We start from the raw sequence: 23527 nt of genomic DNA on the forward strand, positions 1-23527 counted from the left end.
AAAAAAATCTGTAAAAACTACAACCACATGGAGGCAAAACAATACACTACTTAATAACCAAGAGATCACTGAAGAAATCAAAGGAAATCAAAAAATACCTAGAAACAAATGACAATGAAAACACGACGACCCAAAACCTATGGGATGCAGCAAAAGCAGTTCTAAGAGGGAAGTTTATAGCAATACAATCCTACCTTAAGAAACAAGAAACATCTCAAATAAACAACCTACCTTACACCTAAAGCAATTTGAGAAAGAAGAACAAAAACACCCCAAAGTTAGCAGAAGGAAAAAAATCATAAAGATCAGATCAGAAATAAATGAAAAAGAAACGAAGGAAACGATAGCAAAGATCAATAAACCTAAAAGTTGGTTCTTTGAGAAGATAAACAAAATTGGTAACCATTAGCCAGACTCATCAAGAAAAGAAGGGAGAAGACTCAAATCAACAGAATTAGAAATGTAAAACGAGAAGTAACAACTGACACGGCAGAAATACAAAGGATCATGAGAGATTACTACAAGCAACCATATGCCAATAAAATGGACAACCTGCAAGAAATGGACTAATTCTTAGAAAAGCACAACCAACTGAGACTGAACCAGGAAGAAATAGAAAATATAAACAGACCAATCCCAAGCACTGAAATTGAAACTGTGATTAAAAATCTTCCAACAGGGCTTCCCTGGTGGCGCAGTGGTTGAGAGTCCGCCTGCCGATGCAGGGGACACGGGTTCGTGCCCCGGTCCGGAAGGACCCCACATGCCGCAGAGCGGCTGGGCCCATGAGCCATGGCCGCTGAGCCTGCGCGTCCGGAGCCTGTGCTCCACAGCAGGAGAGGCCACAACAGTGAGAGGCCCGTGTACCGCCAAAAAAAAAAAAAAAAAATCTTCCAACAAACAGAAGCCCAGGACCACATGGCTTCACAGGCGAATTCTATGAAACATTTAGAGAATAGCTAACACCTATCCTTGTCAAACTCTTCCAAAATATAGCAGAGAGAGGAACATTCCCAAACTCATTCTACGAGGCCACCATCACGATGATACCAAAACCAGACAAAGATGTCACAGAGAAAGAAAACTACAGGCCAATATCACTGATGAACATAGAGGCAAAAATCCTCAACAAAATACTAGCAAACAAAATCCAGAAACACATTAAAAGGATCATACACCATGATCAAGTGGGGTTAATCTCAGGAATGCAAGGATTCTTCAATATACGCAAATCAATCAATGTGATACACCATATTAACAAATTGAAGAATAAAAACCATATGATCATCTCAATAGATGCAGAAAAAGCTTTCGACAAAATTCAACACCCATTTATGTTAAAAACCCTCCAGAAAGTAGGCATAGAGGGAACTTTCCTCAACATAATAAAGGCCATATATGACAAACCCACAGCCAACATCGTCCTCAATGGTGAACACCTGAAACCATTTCCACTAAGATCAGGAACAAGACAAGGTTGTCCACTCTTACCACTATTTTTCAACATTGTTTTGGAATTTTAGCCACAGCAATCAGAGAAGAAAAAGAAATAAAAGGAATCCAAATCAGAAAAGAAGAAGTAAAGCTGTCACTGTTTACAGATGACATGATAATATACATAGAGAATCCTAAAAATGCTACCAGAAAACTACCAGAGCTAATCAATAAATTTGGTAAAGTAGCAGGATACAAAATTAATGCACAGAAATCTCTTGCATTTCTATACATTAATGATGAAAAATCTGAAAGAGAAATTAAGGAAGCACTCCCATTTACCATTGCAACAAAAAGAATAAAATATCTAGAAATAAACCTACCTAAGGAGACAAAAGACCTGTAGGCAGAAAATTATAAGACACTGATGAAGGAAATTAAAGAGGATACAAACAGATGGAGAGATATACCATGTTCTTGGATTGGAAGAATCAACAATGTGAAAATGACTATACTATCCAAAGCCACCTACAGATTCAATGCAATCCCTATCAAAATACCACTTGCATTTTTCACAGAACTAGAACAAAAAATTTCACAATTTGTATGGAAACACAAAAGACCGCAAGTAGCCAAAGCAATCTTGAGAAAGGAAAACGGAGCTGGAGGAATCAGACTCCCTGACTTCAGACTATACTACAAAGCTACAGTAATCAAGACAGTATGGTACGATCACAAAAACAGAAAGCTAGATCAATGGAACAGGATAGAAAGCCCAGAGATAAACCCACCACATATGGTCACCTTATTTTTGATAAAGGAGGCAAGAATATACAATGGAGAAAAGACAGCCTCTTCAATAAGTGGTGCTGGGAAAACTGGACAGCTACATGTAAAAGAATGAAATTAGAACACTCCCTAACACCATACACAAAAATAAACTCAAAAATGTATTAAAGACCTAATGAAAGGCCAGACACTATAAAACCCTCAGAGGAAAACACAGGCAGAACATTCTATGACATAAATCACAGCAAGTTCCTTTTTGACCCACCTTCTAGAGAAATGGAAATAAAAACAAAAATAAACAAATGGGACCTAATGAAACTTCAAAGCTTTTGCACAGCAAAGGAAACCATAAACAAAACCAAAAGACAACCCTCAGAATGGGAGAAAATATTTGCAAATGAAGCAACTGACAAAGGATTAATCTCCAAAATATACAAGCAGCTCATGAAGCTCAATATCAAACAAACAAACAACCCAATCCAAAAATGGGCAGAAGATCTAAATAGACATTTCTCCAAAGAAGTAATACAGATTGCCAACAAACACATAACAGGATGCTCAACATCACTAATCATTAGAGAAATGCAAATAAAACTACAATGAGGTATCACCTCATACCAGTCAGAGTAGCCATCATCAGAAAACCTACAAACAGTAAATGCCGGAGAGGGTGTGGAGAAAAGGGAACTCTCTTGCACTGTTGTTGGGAATGTTAATTGATACAGCCACTATGGAGAACAGTATGGAGGTTCCTTAAAGAACTAAAAATACAACTACCATACGACCCAGCAATCCCACTACTGGGCATATACCCTGAGAAAACCATAATTGAAAAAGAGTCATGTACCACAACGTTAATTTCAGCTCTATTTACAATAGCCAGGACATGGAAGCAACCTAAGTGTCCATCGACAGATGAATGGATAAAGAAGATGTGGCACATATATACAATGGAATATTACTCAGCCATAAAAAGAAACAAAATTGAGTTATTTGTAGTGAGGTGGATTGATCTAGAGTCTGTCATACAGAGTGAAATAAGTCAGAAAGAGATAAACAAATGTATGCTAACACATATATATGGAATCTGAAAAAAAAGTTTCTTCAGAACCTAGGAGCAGGACAGGAATAAAACCGCAGACGTAGAGAATGGACTTGAGGACATGGGGAGGGGGGAAGGGTAAGCTGGGATGAAGTGAGAGGGAGGCATGGACATATATACACTACCAAATGTCAAATAGATAGCTAGTGGGAAGCAGCCACATAGCACAGGGAGATCAGCTCGGTGCTTTGTGACCACCTAGAGGGGTGGGATAGGGAGGGCGGGAGGGAGGGAGACACAAGTGGTAAGAGATATGGGAACATATTTATATGTATAACTGATTCAGTTTGTTATAAAGCAGAAACTAACACACCATTGTAAAGCAATTATACTCCAAAAAAGATGTTAAAAAAAAGAAGTTCAAATATCTTGGAGTCAGTATCTTTAGAAAAACACTGAACTGTGGCTTCTCGTAACAGAGCTAGGCTGAGCCAAACAGAAACCCAAGTATCTGACAGTGGATCTAAGTCTACATGTCTTCCTTTATTTCTTTCCCAATTTCTGCCTTATTCAGAAATAAATGAGCAGCTCTAAAATAACTCATGAAAGGAAAATAAAATAAAGGTTCATTTTTCATGGTCCTCAGGATGGAACACAGAAATACGTGTTCTGGTTTTGGCCTGAGTGTAATGGAGAGATGGTTTACTTATCCCTAAGTCTTACTTTTGTCTGCCCATCTAACTGTGCTTTATTAATAGATGTTGTCCTAGCTTGCATTAACCCAGAGGCAGAATCCAGGCCAAGAATTTAGGTGCAAGTTATTTATTCAGAAAATTCTCCCAGGAGAAACCTGTAAGAGAGTGGGGAAAACAAGCTGCCTACAATCTCACAAAACTGGGGGATAAAACCTGGAATCCACAGCTGTTGAGTAAACGTCCCCAGATTTAATTAGTACCACTAAAGGATTAGACCCTGAAAGTAAAATGGAGCTTAAATAGACAAGGCCTTTACAAACACCGAAATCCAACCTCAAATCAACTAATGACTGAAAACGATGTATACCACTATATTAACTGCCTGACAAAAACTGGAAAAAAAACAAAACAGAACACCCTTTGACAAAGATAACACCTCTCAAGCAGGTATTACGTTTCATATATAATGTCTGGCAATTAACTGAAAATTGTCACGTATGCCAACACACAGGCCCACGAGAAAAATACAGACAATACAAACAGACCAACAGATGATCCAGATATCAGAGTTATCAGACACGGACTCTCAAATAAATAAAAATACATCTGAGTATTACATCAGAGACATCTGTTTCACTCCATCCACCCTTGAATCCTGCATTCCAAAGAAATACTTCACACACTTTCAACTCCTCTAACATTTACTTCCACTTTCACAAATGACAAGCTCACATTGCCATCTCTGAATTCATACGTTTCAGTGATCATCTATTGACTTCCTATTGCGGTTGATAAGGTTTTAGCTCTCTTTCCACTTTCCCACCTTGCAAATCTCCCTTATATACCTCATTCCTTCCCCTCCTCTCACAGAATAGTTACGATGAATATATGGTGAAATCAACATTCAGGGTTTATTTTATCAGGGCTATATGAATACTGATTTCTACTGAGCCATTTATTGTTCAGTAGTTCCTTTCATGTACAACTTACAGTTTTCCAGCAGTTAATAATTGACTCATATTTCATTTTTACATTCTCTACATACCTATCATTAATTCTCCCTTAAGCTCCCCAATAAATTTATAAAACGCAGCAACAAAGACGCAATGCAGCCAAAAATAAATAAATAAAATAAAATAAAATAATTTTTTTAAGGGATCTTGCCCTAGAGGGTGGCTTTCCAGGCCAAAGGGGCCCAGAAATCTGAGGCTGGAGAATGCAGCACAGAGGCAGAAGCCAAGATGGAATCAGCAGCTCCGGATGGAGAAGCACCCTTCCCATCACAGGCTAACAGAGGGGCCCAGAATGGGGTTTGCAAGAGCCCACAGGGCGCCCCCAAGAAAAAGAGCCCAATGTAAACATCTGTCCACCCAGGAAGCGTGAAGCCATCTCACGCCAGCGCATGTCCCTTTACTTCTCCGTTCCACCCCCCTCCATTCTGGTGAAGTCAGAACAGCAGCTGGCAAGTCCAGGAGGAGGGAAGTGAGGAAAGGAGAAGCAGATCATAACCCCGACTGAATGGCACATGGCCCGCCTAGAGCCGGCCCTCCCGTGCTGATGACTAGATGTTCTCATTTCTGTATCAAAACTGTGCTTTGTAACTTAGGGCTTTCTATTTATTACCTAAGAATGAGCAGAAGAGTTATGGACCTCCCTTACCCCGTGGCAGGGGATGGATACCCCTTCAGAAGGGGTTAAAAGAAACAGTAAGTGATAAAAAATAAGTCTTGGGTTTATATGCTACATGTGTGGCCCATTCAACATATCAGTTAACAAAAATGGGGAAGTAAAGATAAGTGGCTGACTTCAGGAGTGAAAATAAAAATAGATTATGGAAGTGAGTTTGCATCTTAGAAGAGAGGCTGAGACCAATGAGCAGGGTCATCTGCTCAGAAGTGGAAGTTGGTGCTGAGGAGTCAGAGGTCTTGGAGGGAGAAGAGAGAGAGAAGAGGGTCAGGACAAAATTTTGATTGATAATTACAGAAAATAGAAAAGGCCTGGGAAAGCCACTGGGCATGATGCACCATGACATCAAGAAGATGTTGATGGTTCAGGCAGCGGGAAGTCAGGACACTGAACAACCCTGGTTCAGTGATTCAGGGTTGAGCTGCAGAGAGGGGTCCTCAGTGCCAGCCTGGGGTTAGACGGACTGGCCTTTGTTTCTGACCTAGTGTGGGGGGAGTCACTTCCCTACTTGGCACTCGATTGTGTTAAAGGAGGGTCATGGATGGCAGGCAGGATGCAGCATGAGCTGAGGACGTGCATCGTTGGGTAAAACCCTTTAACTGTCCCACGAGGAAGGTACAGTCCAGCTGCTGCGGCTTCTGCTGCTGCTTCTACTTGGAATGAGGAAAAGAGCACAGAAGAGACATGGACACCCCAGCTCAGGAGCCGAGAGCACCGGCCCACGCTTCCCTCACTCTGGCTGTGGTTGGCAACTTTGGACAAATCAGAGGACTCTCTGCTCTACCCCTGCTTCTCCATCTATGCAAGTGTGTGTAGCTTTCTCTAAAATAAATGCTGTACACCCTTGCTGCTCTGAGTGGGTTCCACAGACAGTAGCATCAGCCTCGTTGGGAGTCTGTGGGAAATGTAGACTCTCACCCCCTACCCCAGACCTCCAGCTTTTTTTTTTTTTTTTTTTTTTTTTGCGGTATGCGGGCCTCTCACTGCTGTGGCATCTCCCGTTGCGGAGCACAGGCTCCACACGCGCAGGCTCAGCGGCCATGGCTCACGGGCCCAGCCGCTCCGCGGCATGTGGGATCCTCCCGGACCGGGGCACGAACCCGCGTCCCCTGCATCGGCAGGCGGACTCTCAACCACTGCGCCACTGGGGAAGCCCTGGACTCTGCATTTTAACTGAGGCCCAGGTGACTGCTGAGCACGCTGGGGTCTGAGATGCTGCTCTATCCTCCCAAGCCTCTGTGACTGCATTAGGCACCTTGAGAAGGATACCCCAAAACACGCCTGAAAAGACCATCTCTAAATGGTCAGAACTTGGGGAGCGGATCAGGATGGGATGTGGGAGAAGACCCTTAAAATATTTCATTCGTTCAGATGTAATAAGTCACTTTAAGGAAAAAAAAAGAAGAGGTTGATGGAAGACTGCTGGACCAGCAGTTTCCCCTGAGCACGGGAATGGTCATTTGTGGGACCACCAACCCATGTGGTCTCATGTCTCTTTCCAGCAAAGCAGTAACGGAGGCAGCCAGGCCTAAGCACTGTGACATGAGTGAAACAGCCGACGTGGTACAGTGGTAGGAAAGGTCATGGGCTAGTAAAGCAGGACAAGATCAAAGAATCAAAGGTGAAGGAGTCACAATGAGGATGCAGAGGAAAACCAGCAGAAGTGAGGGTGTCAGAGACGTGAAAAATAGGCAACTTAAGTTTTAAATCCTGGGGGTAGATCCATTTCAAGTGATGATGAGAGTGGCCTGGAGAGTACAGGGACACAGAACGTAAAACTGAAGCTGCGTGGGTGAAAGAGAGCCACCAAAACGGAGGCCAAGATCGCCCATGTTATGTCAGGAGGTGGGGCAAGGAGAGAGATCATTTTGGGTTTGTAAGCTGGCTTCTTGTACACGGAGGGCAGGGGGAGACCCAAGGAAGAGGCAGACTCTCCAGATGGTTAGGCGGCAGGTGTAATAAGCGAGGGAACTTACAAAGGGGCTTGTCTTGGGCACCACAAGACGAGTAGATCTCTGCACTCCCCCACCAGAAACTTAAAAGTATAGACAGCAACCTCTCTATATATGAATGCATATTGACAACCCTGCATTTTCATTCCCCTCCCCCGTGTTCACCGTTTTGACATCACATTTCACATCTTTTTGTTTTGTGTACCCCTTAACTACTTATTGCTGCTATAGATGATTTTACTTTTATCTTTTAATCTTCTTACTAGCTTTAAACAAAGCTGATTTACTACCTTTCCTGTATATTTGCCTTTACCAATGAGATTTTTCCTTTCACAATTTTCATGTTTCTAGTTGTGGCCTTTTCTTTTTCACTTAGAGAAGTCCCTTGAACATTTCTTGTAAAGCTGGTTTGGTGGTGCTGAACTCTTTTAACTTTTGCTTGTCTATAAAACTTTTAATCTCTCCATCAAATCTGAAAGACCGCCTTGCTGGGTGCAGGAATCTTGGTTGCAGGTTTTTCCCTTTTATCACATTAAACATCTCATGCCACTCCCTTCTGGCTTGCAGAGTTTCTGCTGAAAAGTCAGCTGATTGCCTTATGGGAGTTCCTTTGCACATAACTTGTTGCTTTTCCCTTGCTCCCCTTTAATATTCTCTCTTTAGTCTTTGCCATTTTAACTACAACGAGTCTTGGTGAGACCCTGTTTGGAACTCTCTGTGCTTCTTGGACCCGGATGTCTGTTTCCTTTCCCAGGTTTACAGCTATTCTGTCTCCAAATATGTTCTCTGTCCCTCTCTCTCACTCCTCTCCTTCTGGGAATGTTATATTGGGAATGTTAACATAATGAGAATGTTAGTGCACTTGATGTGGTCTCTAAAACTGCTCTCGTTTCTTTTTCTTCTCTCTGTCCTGCTTCAGTGATCTCCGCTACTCTGTCTTCCAGTTCACTGATCTATTCCTCTGTATCATCTAATCTACTGTTGATTTCTTCTAGTATATTTTTTCTTTCAGTTATTGTATTCTTCATCTCTGTTTGGGTCTTCTATTTCCTAACTCTTTGTTAAACGCTTCTAACTTTTCACTCTGCTCATCCAGTTGTCACCAGAGTTCTTTGAACATCTTTATGATCATTACCTCACACTCTTTATTGGGTAGACTGCCTATCTCCACATCACTTAGTTCTTGTGGGGTTTTATCTTCTTCCTTCATTGGAAACATATTTTTCTGTTGCTTTGCTTTGCCTGATTTGCTGGTTTTATTCCCATGTATTCAGTAGGTGGGTTACATTCCCCAACCTTGGAGAAGTGGCGTTCTGAAGGAGACACCGCAGCAGCATGCCCCTCTGGTCACAAGAGCTATAAGCTCCAGGGCTGCCCCTATGTCGACCATGTGGGTCTTTCTGTTGTGGCAGGCTGACTTCTGTGGGCAGTCCGGTAGGCATGGCTGGTGCCAGTCGGGTTGTTTGCCAGGCCCTTCCTTGTGCAGAGGCTGCCAGGTGCTGGTGGGCAGGGCCGGGTCATGAGGCGGCTGGCTGCAGAACCCCGGGCAGTCCCAAGGCTAATGCTGACCCACTGGGGGGCAGAGCTGGGTTCTCAGGTGGGTGGCTGTAGCATCTGGGGTCTCCCAAAGCTGGTACTGGCCTGCTGGTGAGTGGAGCTGGATCCTGGGGTGGCTGGCAGGGGTGTCCAAGGTGTCTCAGAGCTAGTGTAGGCCTGCTGGTGGACAAGGCCAGGGCCCAGTGGGTCACAGGGCTAGTACAGGCTCACTGGTGGGTGGGGCTGGGGGCTGGGGGCTGGGGTCTCTGGCTGCAGGGCCTTGGGGGTTGGCACACTGACGGGTGGGGGCAGATCCCGGGGCCGTGGCTAAGGGGCCCAGGGTGTCTTACAGCTGGTGCTGGCCTGCTGGTGGGCAGGGCCAGGACCCATAGGGTTCTGGGGCTGGATGGTGGGTGGGCTGGGTCCTGACACAGCAGGCTACAGGGCTGTGGTGGTCCTGGGAGGTCCTGGGACTGATGCTCGCCCACTGGTGGGTGAAGCCAGGTCCTGGGGCTAGCGCTGGCCCACTGGTGGGCAGAGCCTGGTCCTGGGGTCTCTGGCTGCAGGGCCCAGTGGTCCCAGAGCTGGTGTCAGCCCACTGGTGGCCAAGGCTCAGGCGGTCCCAGGGCTAGTACTGGTGCACTGGTGGACGAGGCCAGGTCCTTGGCCCTCTGGTGGACAGGGCCAGGTCCTGGGGCAGCTGTGGGCTCAGTGGATCTTAAGGCAGCAGGCCTGCTGGTGGGTGGGTCTGTGTCCCTACCCGCCCAGGAGGTGTCCCAGTACCAGTGCTGGCAGGTTGGTGATCAGGGCCGGGCCCCGGTGTTAATGAGCTGGAGAGAGGATTCCACAATGGCACCTGCCAGCACCAGTGTCCACGTGGTAGAACGAGCTCCCCCAGATGGCTGCCTCCAGTATCTGTGTCCCCAGGGGGAGTCCCAGATGCCTCCTGACCCTCCAAGAGGCTCTCCAAGATCAGCATGTGGGTCTGACCCAGGCTCCTTTCAAATTATTGCTTCTGCCCTGGGTCCCGGAGTGTGTGAGATTTTGTGTGTGCCCTTTAAGAGTGGAGTCTCTGTTTCCCACAGACCTCTGGCTCTCCCAGAAGTAAACCCCGCTGGCCTTAAAGCCAAACGTTCTGGGGGCTCATCTTCCTGGTGCAGGACCCTCGGGCTGTGGAGCCCAATGTGGGGCTCAGACCCCTCACTCCTTGGGGAGAACCTCCGCAATTATAATTATCCTCCCGTTTGTGGGTCACCTGCCCAAGGGTGTGGGTCTTGACTATGTCATGTCTCCAGCCCTCCTACCTGTCTCGTTGCGGTTCCTTCTTTGTATCTTTAGGGGGAGAGGATCTTTTCAGCTGCCCTTCCAGTTTTTCTCATCAACAGTTGCTCTGTCAATAGCTGTGCGCCCACAGGAGGAAGTGAGCTGCTGTGCTGTGTTGGCCACTCCTCTTAATCCATTTTTTAAAGATCATCTAAAAGGACAGATAATCTCCGACAATGTGTGGACAGACCAAAACTCTAAGTATTTTTGGTCATGGCAAATTAAAACCATTGAAAGGATGCACAGTTTTGACCCCCTATGGGTTTCACATTTCAGACGATCCTTAGTGATTTATCACTGTTCATCTCAGAGGCTAAACTGATCATTTATCAGGTTCCTACTATGTGCCAGGCATTGTGGATACAAAGACAAATAAACCTTAAGAAGAAAGGACTGAGCTCCTTGAGTCCGACAGGGACTTGAGTCCAGGCTGAAGTTGTCAGACTCGGCAAATAAAAATAACACGAGGCCCAGTTAAATTTGAACTCAGGTAAACAAAAGAAAAAAAATTTAGTATAAGTATGTCCCAAATATCGCATGGAACAAGTATTCACTGTCTGTCTGAAATTCAAATTTAACTGGGCCCCCCGTGGGGTTTTTGGGCTGTTTTGGAAAGCAACCCTAATCCAGGTTTTTCTTTGGTCTGCAAGAAAAGGGCGTTAGCCCAGAGACCATCTTCAAAGCAAGCAGTAAAAGGAACAACCACAGACAGTTATTTTGTCAACTCTTCATTTGTTTCCATCAGAGGACAGAAACTGCTCATCCTGACTAACCCTTCATCAGGTAGCCTCACTAGCCATTTGGCCACATAGCACACTGCCCTTTTTTTTAGAGCAGTTTTAGGTTCACAGCAAAACTGAGAAGGTACAGATTTCCCATATAATACCTTCTGCCCCTTCCCACCAAATCACCTCCCTATTATCAACAACCCTCACCAAAGTGACACATTTGTTACAAGTGACGAACGTACACAAACACACCATTATCACCCAAGGTCCAAGTTGACATTACAGATCACTCTTGGTGTTGTACATTCTATGGATTTGGACAGATGTATAATGACACGTACCCACCATTATAGCGTCATACAGAGCAGTTCTGCCGCCCTAAAAATCCCGTGTTCCACCTGTTCATCTCTCCCCACCCCTCCAACCCCGGGCAACCACTGATCTTTTTGCTGTCTCCATAGTTCTGCCTTTTCCAGAGTGTCATACAGTGGGAATCATGTAGCACGTAGCCTTTTCCTATTGGCTTCTCTCCCTTAGTAACATGCATTTAAGTTTCTTCCGTGTCTTTTCCTGGCCTGATAACTTGTTTCTTTTCAGCAATGAATAATACTCCATTGTCTGGATGAACCACAGTTCATGTATCCATTCACCCCTGGAAGGGTATCTTGGTTGCTTCCAAGTTTGGGCAACTATAAATAAAGCTACTATAAACATTCATGTGCAGGTTTATGCATGGACATAAGTTTTCAACTCCTTTGTATAAACGCCAAGGAGTGTCATAAGTTTTTAACTCCTTTGGGTAGACACCAAGGAGCACCATTGTTGGATCATACGGTAAGAGTACGTTTGGTTTTGTAACCAAAGAAACTGCCAAAGTGTCACGCAAAGTGGCTGCGCCGTGTTGCATTCCCACCGGCCGTGATGAGGGTTCCCGTTGCTTCTCATCCTCGCCAGCACTTGGTGTTGTCAGTGTTCTGGATTTTGGCCATTCTAATAGGCGTGTAGGGGTATCTCACTGTTGTTTCACACTATACTTTTTCATACAACTACTGTGGTATTCGTTTAGGGTAAAAGCTAATCTGTCATTATAACAATAGGGGACCAAAACTGGCAAGACCATCCTCCATGGAAAACATCCATCTCTAGGTCCAAGGTATCTGCTCAAATTGCTACCATTTACCTGCTAGTGGGAAGGAGCGGGGGAAAGATATAGGGCAACTAGTCTTCATTTGAAGGACAGGACATGGAAGTGACACCCATCACTTTTATTAGCCTGAACCGACTCACACGACCACTCCTAGCTGCGTGGGAGGCTGGGAAATGTATCGATAGTTTATAGCCACATACCCTGCTACTATTCTAGGGGACTGCACTGCTAAAAGGAGCAGAGTGGATGGGGAGGGGGCAGTCAGAAGTCTGTCAGAACTTATCACTTGGTCATCAGGTATTACGTGTGTAATTATTAATCTCATGGCTCTGCTCCCCCACCTGGATTGTAAGCTCCATGTGGGCAAAGATGTCTAACTCGCTTGTCACTCTGTTTCCAGGGGCCCAGGATGCTATCCACAAATATTTATTAAATATTAGAAGCGAGGAAAAGATTGAGGAAGAAAAGGAGAATTACCGCCCAAGGTCTTTGCCCTCCAGCAAAGACCCACACCCTGGGGCAGGCAACCCACAAACGGGAGGATAATCATAGCTGTGTGCCTCCTGAAGCAGGCGCTCTGTAGGGCCCTCCCCTGGGGTCTTCTCACTGACTGTCAAGCTCTGTTCTCGTCCCCTCTCAGCCTGGGCCTGCCTGTCTCTGGGCCCTCTGCTCTCAGGCAGGCAGGCCCCCGAACAATGCTTTGTGGTTCTATCTGTCCACGTGTCCACGCGGGCACTTGGCATAGTTCACATAGGACAGGCCAATGCCCAGCTGACACCCCTGCTGCAGAATCCTCCCCTATAATTACCACATCTGCTTCACATGTACCCACCCACCTCAGGGAAGCCACTGTAACCTCCTCTCCCCTCCCCTCGTATCACACAAGATCCTACTTTTGTCTTGGGCTGCTTGAGTGATAGAGGCCAGATTCCATCTCTGGATAAGGGACTGAGCAGCTCTCTACCTCGGGGCAAAGGACCACATCCTCAAATGAATGCTCCTTGCTTCAAATGGACTGACAAGATACCCAAACCGGCACTTCATGTGTTGGCACTCTAGACTCGATGGAATTATCCAGTCGCCTAGAATAGCTGCAATGATTGAGATCTGAGACAACATTTGAGCCTTTAAAACACTGTGCAACTCAACACAGACAGTAAACGTTTGGAGACAGACAGTTTTAGGTTCATGTACCACTCAACCTCTTACTAGCTGTGCAACCTAGGGCAAATGACTTAACCTCTCTGAACCTCGATTTCCTATCTGTAAAACATGAACAATAATAGTACCTACCTCATAGGGTTTTGTGAGGATTAAGTAAGCTATATATTGGGCTGGCTAAGAAGTTCGTTCGTGTTTTTCCCAAGATTTTACAGAAAAACCCAAACGAACTTTTTGGCCAACCCAATATTTTATGTAATGTCTGGTTCTGATGTGAGTGTGAATTTTTTTAATGGACACAAATTCCTTCCCACTCCTCCTGTGAAGAGGTGAAGGACATGTATTCTCCCATTGAGTCTGTGGACTTGTGGCCACTTCGGCCACCAAAGTGCCATGCAAGTGCCCTCCGTGGCTAGGTCAGGGAAGGCCATCCAGGTTCTGCCTCCCCTCGGGGGCTCCCATGCAGGGAGTCTGACTAACCCAGCTCATCATGCTGCAGAGTCCACACGTAGACGCTCCAGGGAACAACCCGGCGCAGCTCTTGGTGCTCCCAGTGGACCGCCAGACGTCAGCCACGTAACGGAGCCTGCGTGGACACCTAGCCCAGTAAATCCTGCAGACGACAAGCATCTGATTGCAACCTCCGCAAGAGCCACGCAGCTGAGCCCTTTCCAGATTCCTCACCCACAAAATCATGAGCGAAGTGAAAGTTTACACCAGTTTATACCAGTCTATGAAGTGTTAGGGCAGGTTATTATATAGCAACAGCAACCAGAACAATGAGCAACAGGAAGTGCTGGCAAATATTAATACTGGGCTTCCCTGGTGGTGCAGTGGTTGAGAGTCCGCCTGCCGATGCAGGGGACACGGGTTCATGCCCTGGTCCGGGAAGATCCCACATGCCACGGAGCGGCTGGGCCCGTGAGCCATGGCCGCTGAGCCTGCGCTCCGGAGCCTGTGCTCCGCAACGGAAGAGGCCACAGCAGAGAGAGGCCCGCGTACCGCAAAAAAAAAAAAAAAAAAAAGAATACTGACGCAGCTTCTAAATCCCATAAGCCCTAGAATCGAGCCTCCTGCTTTCCATGGTGTGAATACCCCAGGGTGTCACAGTTCAACCCATCTGGCTACACTTAGAGTTCCCCCTCTTCAGAGCCTGGTTTCTTTCAGTTCTCTGCTAGGTTTCCTGTCTAACTTCTAGATCAAGACAGTCTGAATAAACTTTAGATAAACACTTAAAATTATTTCCTGGAAGCTCACCAAACCAAACATGTGAATCCTCCCCCGTCTGCACAAGTGAAAACAAGTTATATAATTTCTGTTTCCCGGGGTGGAAAGGGCTATGCAAGACACAGAACACTGGGACTGCTGCCTGTCGTCTGGAATCGCATTTTAAATAAATAGACGAAGCAAACTGCACAGAAATGATGAATAATGAAATAGTAGGAGTAGAAATTAAAGAGCAGTGGGAACTACAGGAGCTATTTCTGTCCCTCACTGAGAATTCCTAAAGGCTTAGGCTAGGTGTTTATTTCTCAGGGAGCGGATTATTTTTAGCGGCTTTGAATATGACGCCTCCATGACACCCATTACTCCCAAACGCCTGCAACGTACTTCTCAGATCTAACCATCACTGCAGGGTCGAGGCTCACATTGAATGTGTGTGTTTTTCCTTCAGCTATTTTAAGTGTTCCATCAGCTTTCTCAATTATTTATGGAATTCCTTCTCTGATGAGGAAGTTATTTTCTGTAGAAACTGGAATTATTTTACATTCCACCTTTTTCCTCCTTTCTGCTTTCTCCACTGTCACAACACATTCCAGTCCATCCATTTAGCACGGCATCATCTGGGATGGCATGAGGATCTTCCTGAAGATGGATAATAAACAGAGGTCAAGTTTGAACAGGAGGAACATCATGTCCGTGGCCATGCCTTCTTCTACTCCATGCCCTCAGGGTATCTCGTGGCATGTTTAAGAAACGTTTTGCAGATGTGTAAGTATTTTTAAAACATGCAGGATTCTGAAATCGTTGTGGCAATCACTATTTTTTTAAATGCACGCGAATATTTGGAAAATTGAAATTAGACAGTTGGTGCTGTGGTGTCCTGCTGCCCACACTTGACTGATTACCAGAACCACATAGTGATTTTGTAAAAGTGCAGACTCCTGGATTTTGCCTCAGAAAAATGGAAAAAGAGACTCTGGGAAAGGGGTTCAAGAATTCATGTGTACCCTAAAATCTTCCCAGTGATTTGATGGCCAGCCAGCTCCTGCATCTACGCCCTCCATAAAACGTCAAGAGGAAGGAGCTGTAAGCAAGCAGACAACAGATGAGTCACAGGACTGAGGTTCACCCAGAAAGCTGCCAGGCCTGGATAGGACTAAACAGAGCCTCCTCCTTCCACTTGTGCAACTAACAAACAAACATCTTTCAAGGATCCAGAATGAATGAATTATAAGACAGCAGGGAACAGAGGAACATGACTTATTCTCTGCCATCAAGACACTCAGAATCTACTTATTCATTCATTCATTCATTCACCAAGTATTTACTGAGCACCTGCTCTGTACTGGGTACTGCTCCAGACACTGGTGAAACAATACCTAACAGACATGGTTCCTGTCCTCCCAGGATAATGGCATTTAGCACAGGCTACTTTCCTTCTGTAGGAAGGTAAACAGGTAACACATGAGTTTGACTTTGACAACTTCATTAGGCAGTTCATTCGGCAGAAGCAAGACAGCACCTGTACGAGCCTGACAGCGAGTGTCTCCTTAAATTCTGCAGCCCAGACACTCACTTGCCTTGCCCTGGTCCCAGTTGTGAGGTTCAGAGGTGTCACAGGTGGGATCCCAGCATGTGCAAAGGCAAGAAGATGCTGAAGATTATTCAGAAAATGATGAAGAATCTAGAGCGGCTTAAGTACAGAACGCACAGGGTAGGGGAGTGGCTGGAGAGTCTGCTGTGGCTGAGGGGAGAGGCCAACTGCAGCCTACGGACAGTTGTGAAATTCTTTTCACGTCGGATGTTTTTTCTCTGTCTGTATGACAATCAGATTATCCTTTTGATTTTTTAAAAAGATCACTCTGACAGCAGCTTAAAAATGAGAGAGAGGGGGAAATCCTTGGACCAAGAAACAAAGCAGCTATTACAGTAGTGCCAGAAAAAGGTAATAAACGTTTCAATTGAAGCAATGGCCTAAACGGAAAGAAAGCCTTGGTGCTCAAAGCTATAGGGATGCCGTCAAGAGAGGAAAACTCTAGGGCCACCCAAGTAAGGAGTCTAACTATACCCTTCAGTGGAAACACACAAAGAGAATAACATAAACTTGCCTCTTTCATCCTTAGCGCTGCCTAGAATTTTTTAGATTTCTTAAAAAAATTCACAAACCAGCTCTCACATAGGTTTGTGGTCCAAATACACACTAATTATGTGATAAACACACACACACCTCAAGTAGAGAATGTAATTTAAAGTTACCCCTGGCGGGACTTCTCTGGTGGCACAGTGGTTAAGAATCCGCCTGCCAATGCAGGGGACACGGGTTCGAGCCCTGGTCCGGGAAGATCCCACGTGCCAGGGGGCAACTAAGCCCGTGCGCCACAACTACTGAGCCTGTGCTCTAGAGCCCACGAGCCACAACTACTGAGCCCACGTGCCACAACTACTGAAGCCTGCGCACCTAGAGCCCGTGCTTCACAAGAGAAGCCACCACAATGAGAAGCCTGTGCACCGCAACGAAGAGTAGCCCCCGATCTCCACAACTAGAGAAAGCCCGCGTGCAGCAACAAAGACCCAATGCAGCCAAAATAAATAAATAAAAATTAATTAATTAAAAAGTAAATAAATAAAAATAATAAAGTCAGCCCTGGGGTAGCTATACGCCAAGGTAAATGGCAGAAGCAAACACAAACCCTCACTGGAGTAACACCATCATCCCAGGCCTCAAAAAATTCTCATAGATAAAGTTCCAAGGAAAACAAACAGCTCACAGTATAAAAGTACTAAACATGGAGAAACAACATACCACAAGTGAGAGCCAGGAAAAACAACAAACCATATAGTCAATCCCACAAAGACTTCAGATACTGGAACCCTACAATACAAAATGAAAAATAACAATGTTTTACATGTTTAAGGAAAATGACAACTTTGAAAATATGCACCAGGATGCACCTCACAGAGACAAAGAGAGACAAATATAAAATAGAGGTCTGAAGGCATAGAGAATACAAAAGGGTCCAACTTATGTCCACTTGGAGTTTCAGGTGGAAACAATAGAGGCAGTGAGTGGAAGCACCATTTACAGAATTGGTGAAAGACAGCAATCGTCACATCAAGGGGTTTTTTAGAAATTCTCACTGAGACAAAGCAGTGAAGCTTCCGAACACCAAAGAAAAAAAGAAGATCATAAAAAGGGAGAAAAAAATATCATCAACTTAGGAATGGCAATTATAGTTGAACTCAGAGAAGCAAAAATGAAAGCTGACAGTGAAACAATATATTTAATGTGCATAAAGAAAATAAATGCCAGCCTAGATTTTTATACCCAAAGAAACTTCTTTCAAGAACAAGGAAGAATTAAAGTCAGTTTCTTGAAAGAATTTAGGTCAAAAACTGAAGGAGTTTAGCACCAATAGTCCTTTGGTAAAGAAAATTCTAAAGAATGTACTTCAGGCCTAAGGAAACATATCCCTGATCAAAGATCTGAGACTCAAGAAAGATAGTGGTCAAAGATGTTAGTAAACATGTGAGGAAATCTAAACAAATACGAACTGTTTAAAACAATAGTAATAATGGATAATGAGAGAGAAGGCAGGACAGAACTAGAATGCTGTAAAAGAATAACATATAAACTGAGAGAGGATGATGAGAATTATAATATTCTATGATCAATGTATTGTCAGGAAGAAGGCAAAAATATATACAAACTTTAGACTTTGTTAAATAGGCATGTTAAAATATAAACGGTTATGACCAAAATAATATACATAAAACATAAAACTTCTAAACAGGGGGAAAATGGAATGAGATAAAAGGGAACATATATCTTATACAATATGTATACATAATATAAAGGTAATGATATATGATTTTTCCACTTTGTTCTATATCCATATAGATCTATCTATATAAATTGGGAGATTGGGATTGACATATACACACTACTATATATAAAATAGATAACTGATAAGGACTTACTGTATAGCACAGGGAACTCTACTCAATACTCTGTAATGACCTATATGGGAAAAGAATCCAAAAAAGAGGGGATATATGTACATGTATAACTGATTCACTCTGCTGTACACCTGAAACTAACGCAACACTGTAAATCAACTATGCTCTAAAAAATAATAATAAAATAAAATAAGGATATATAAAGAGACAGAATCAACAAAGCTAAAAATCAGTCCTTTGGAAAGATACTAAAATTGTCAAATGTCTGTCAACCCTAGCCAAGAAAAAAGCAGGCACAGATAAAAAAGCACCACAGATAAATCATGTCAAGAATGAAACAGAACAGGTGTTGGCCTTGTTCTCCGCCTTTCTGTTTTTCTGTTTGCAGACACCGCCCTGCTCTCATCAGCCTCCAGCCCACAGTCTCCTTGAGACCTAACACCACACCTTCAATTAAGTGGCAGAGCTCTAATGGACAGATATTCGCAAGTTGATGCTGAAATTGCCAAACAGTCTGTGACTATCAAGACCATGTTGGAAGATTTGGGAATGGATGATGAAGGAGATGATGACCCAGTCCCTTTGCCAAATATTAATGCAGCAATATTAAAAAGGTCTTTCAGTGGTGCACCCACCACAAGGATGATCCGCCTCCTCCTGAGGATGGTGAGGACAAAGAAAAGTGAAGAGATGATACCCCTGTTTGGAATCAAGAATTCCTGAAAGTTGACCAAGGAACACTTTTTGAGCTGATCCTGGCTGCAAACTACTTAGACATCAAAGGTTTGCTTGATGTTATCTGCAAGATGGTTGCCATTATGATCAAGAGGAAAACTCCTGAGGAGATTCGAAAGACATTCAATATCAAAAATGATTTTACGGAAGAAGAGGAAGTCCAGGTACCCAAAGAGAACCAGTGGTGTGAGGAGAAGTAAAATTTTGTGCCTGACGCTGTAACACTGTAAGAATTGCTCCAAATACTAGTTGCAGTGCTCTGTTTATAATTGTTAACATTAGAAAAACAGTTGACAAATGCAGCAGCAAATCAATTTTATTAGTGGAATATTGTCCTCATTGCATGTGTAGTACAGATTCCAAACCTATGGCTGATTTTCTTCTAGTATGATCAAAAGTTTCTTTTTTCTTTGCTCTGAATAAAACTGAACTGTTGATTCTCTATAGAAAGTGGCATTTTGGGCTTTCCCTCTTTTTGTAAAGCAATTTCTGCCTAGTTTATTGTCCAGTTAACTTTAGTGACTTTTGAAAGTTGACATTGTAAATAAGACAACTTGCAAAACAAATTAAAAACAAAGGTTATGCCAGTCTCTAAAAATGAGTTGTGGAGAATTCCCTCTTTTTCTTCTTTCTGGAAGATCTTGTGTAAAATTTCAAGGATCTATTCCTTGAAATGTAAAAGAATTTGTCAAAAAAGTTTTGGGGCCTGATATTTCTTCACAAGAAGTTCTTTAAACAAAAAAAAAGGTTTATAGGGGTTTTAGTTCTTGTTGGATTAGTTTTGGTAAGTTTTATTTTAGTAATGTAAACATTTTGAATTTATTGGCATAAAATTAATTATAATACATATGAAGATCCTGAGCACATCTCCTCCCGTGGACACACCAAAACCACAGCTACATGTAGAACAAGTCTCCCTGAGAACGACCTGAAGACTAGCGGGACAGCCCTTATAGGGATATTAAGAATAAACCATACTGAGACAGGAAGGAGGGGCGGAGACATAATCTAGTCAGGACCCACACCCCCAGAGCAGCAATCCACAAACAGGAGGGGATATCACAAACTCAGAGGTCCCCCCGTAAGGATGAGGGGTTTGGGCTCCACACTGGGCACTCCAGGCCCAGGGTGCAGCACAGGGAAGACGAACCCCCATAACTGGCTTTGAAAACCAGCAGGGTTTACATCCAGGAGAGCCTGAGGGCTGTAGGAAACCGAGACTCCACTCTTAAAGGGGTTAAAAGGGTCACACACAAGCTCATCGGCACAAAGCAGCAGGTTAAAAAGAGCCTGGAGCTTTAGCCATCCTGCCAAGACTGCCTCAGAAGCCCCCAACCCATGCCCAGATCAAGCTCCAGCCCTCCTGACAAGGCAGCAGCCCCCCACCCCGCCTGCCTTGGGAAAAACCCCAGCACACACCCAGCTCCAGATCCAGCCCTCCCACCAAAGCTGCAGGCGCACACGGTCTGCACAGGGACGTGCCTACTCAAGGCCATGCCTTCAAGACGAGGAGAGGTAACTGTTTCACCTACCTTATAGAAACAGACACAGAAAACCAGGCAAAATGAGATGACAAAGTAATTTGTTCCAGAAGTAGAGTCACAGATGTAGAAAACAAACATGGTTACCAAGGGATGGAGGGGTGGGAGGGATAAACTGCAAGACTGGGATTGACATAAACACACTACTATATATAAAATAGATAACTAATAAGGACCTGCTGAATAGCACAGGGAACTCTACTCAACACTCTGTAATGGCCTATATGGGAAAAGAATCTAAAAAAAGGGGACATATGTATAACTGATTCACTTTGCTATACACCTGAAACTAACACAACGCTGTAAATCAACTATACTCCAATAAAAATTTTTTAAAAAAAAGTAATTTGTTCCAACTGAAAGAACAAAATAAAACCCCAGGAGAAAATCCTAATGAAATGGTTGTAAATAATTTATCTGATAAAGAGTTCAAAGCAACAGTAATAAAAATGCTCACCAGGGCTTCCCTGGTGGCGCAGTGGTTGAGAGTCCCCCTGCCGATGAAGGGGACACGGGTTCATGCCCCGGTCCGGGAAGATCCCACATGCCGCGGAGCGGCTGGGCCCGTGAGCCATGGCTGCTGAGCCTGTGCGTCCGGAGCCTGTGCTCCACAATGGGAGAGGCCACAACAGTGAGAGGCCCACGTACTGCAAAAAAAAAAAAAAAAAAATGCTCACCAAACCCAGCAGAAGAATACAGCAACACAGTGAAAACTTCAATGAAGTGTTAGAAAATATTAAAAAGAACCAATCAGAGCTGAAAAATACAACAACTGAAATGAAAAATACACTCTGAATAGCCAAGGCAATCTTGAGAAAGGAGAGAGCTGGAGGTATCATGCCCCCTGACTTCAGACTATACTACAAAGCTACAGTAATCAAAACAGTACGGTACTGGCACAAACACAGACACACAGATCAATGGAATGGAACAGAGAGCACAGAAATAAACCCACGTTTATTTGGTCAATGAATCTATGACAAAGGAGGCAAGAATATACAACGGGGGAAAGACAGCCTCTTCAATAAATGGTGTGGGAAAACTGGACAGCTACATATAAAAGAATGAAACTGGACTGCCTGCCGACACCACATACAAAAATAAACTCAAAAGCAATTAAAGACTTAAATGTAAGACCTGAAACAGTAAAACTTTTAGATGAAAACATAGGCAGCATGCTCTTTGATTCAGCTTAAGCAATATTTTTTTGGATCTGTCTCCTCAGGCAAGGGAAACAAAAATAAACAAATGGGACTACATCAAACTAAAAAGCTTTTGTATAACAAAGGAAACTATCAACAAAATGAAAAGGCAACCTACTGAATGGGTGAAAATATTTGCAAAATATATATTCAATAAGGGGTTAATATCCAAAAATATACAAGAACCCAGACAACTCAACAACAAAAAAACAACAACTCGGGGCTTCCCTGGGGGCGCAGTGGTTAAGAATCCACCTGTCAATGCAGGGGAAATGGGTTAGAGCCCTGGTCCAGGAAGATCCCACATGCCACAGAGCAACTAAGCCCGTGCGCCACAACTACTGAGCCTGTGCTCTAGAGCCCGTGAGCCACAACTACTGTGCCCACGTGCCAAGAGCCTGTGCTCCACAACAAGAGAAGCCACCGCAGTGAGAAGCCCACACACCATGACAAAGAGCAGCCCCTGCTCTCTGCCACTAGAGAAATCCCACGCACAGTGATGAAGACCCAATGCAGCCAAAAATAAATAAATAAATTTATTTTTAAAAAGGGGAGGCTTCCCTGGTGGCACAGTGGTTAAGAATCTGCCTGCCAATGCAGGGGACATGGGTTCGAGCCCTGGTGCAGGAAGATCCCCCATACCACGGAGCAACTAAGCCCGTGCACCACAACTATTGAGCCTGAGCTCTACAGCCCACGAGCCACAACTACTGAGCCCATGTGCCACAACTACTGAAGCCCACGTGCTTAGAGCCCGTTCTCCACAATGAAGAGTAGCCCCCACTCCCCACTACTAGAGAAAGCCCGCACACAGCAACAAGACCCAATGTAGCCAAAAATAAATTAAATAAATTAATTTAAAAAAAAAACTCGATTAAAAAATGGGCAGAGGATCTGAATAGCCATTTTTCCAAAGAAGACATATGAATAGCCAACAGGCACATGAAAGACGCTCAACATCACTAATCATCAGAGAGATGCAAATCAAAACCATAATGAGATATCACCTCACACCTGTTAGAATGGCCATCATCAAAAAGACTGCAAATACAGCCCAGGGAGATTAGCTCAGTGCTTTGTGACCACCTAGAGGGGTGGAATAGGGAGAATGGGAAGGAGACGCAAGAGGGAGGAGATATGGGGATATATGTATACGCATAGTTGATTCACTTTGTTATAAAGCAGAAACTAACACACCACTGTAAAGCAATTATACTCCAATAAAATGTTAAAAAAAATAAAAAAATAAAACACACACACACACACACACACACACACACACACAAAGACTACAAATAACAAGTGCTGGTGAGGATATGGAGAAAAGGGAGCCCTCCTGCACTGTTGGTGGGAATGTAAATTGAATGCAGCCAGT

General features: G+C 44.1%; 1 pseudogene; it reads left to right on the forward strand.

Moving 5' to 3' along the window:
• Window positions 1-16350: 16350 nt before the first annotated feature.
• Window positions 16351-19650, forward strand: LOC132520788 (S-phase kinase-associated protein 1-like; annotated as a pseudogene).
• The last annotated feature ends 3877 nt before the right edge of the window (window positions 19651-23527 follow it).

This window comes from Lagenorhynchus albirostris, chromosome 5 (assembly GCF_949774975.1).
Source record: "Lagenorhynchus albirostris chromosome 5, mLagAlb1.1, whole genome shotgun sequence".
NCBI classification, from domain to species: domain Eukaryota; kingdom Metazoa; phylum Chordata; class Mammalia; order Artiodactyla; family Delphinidae; genus Lagenorhynchus; species Lagenorhynchus albirostris.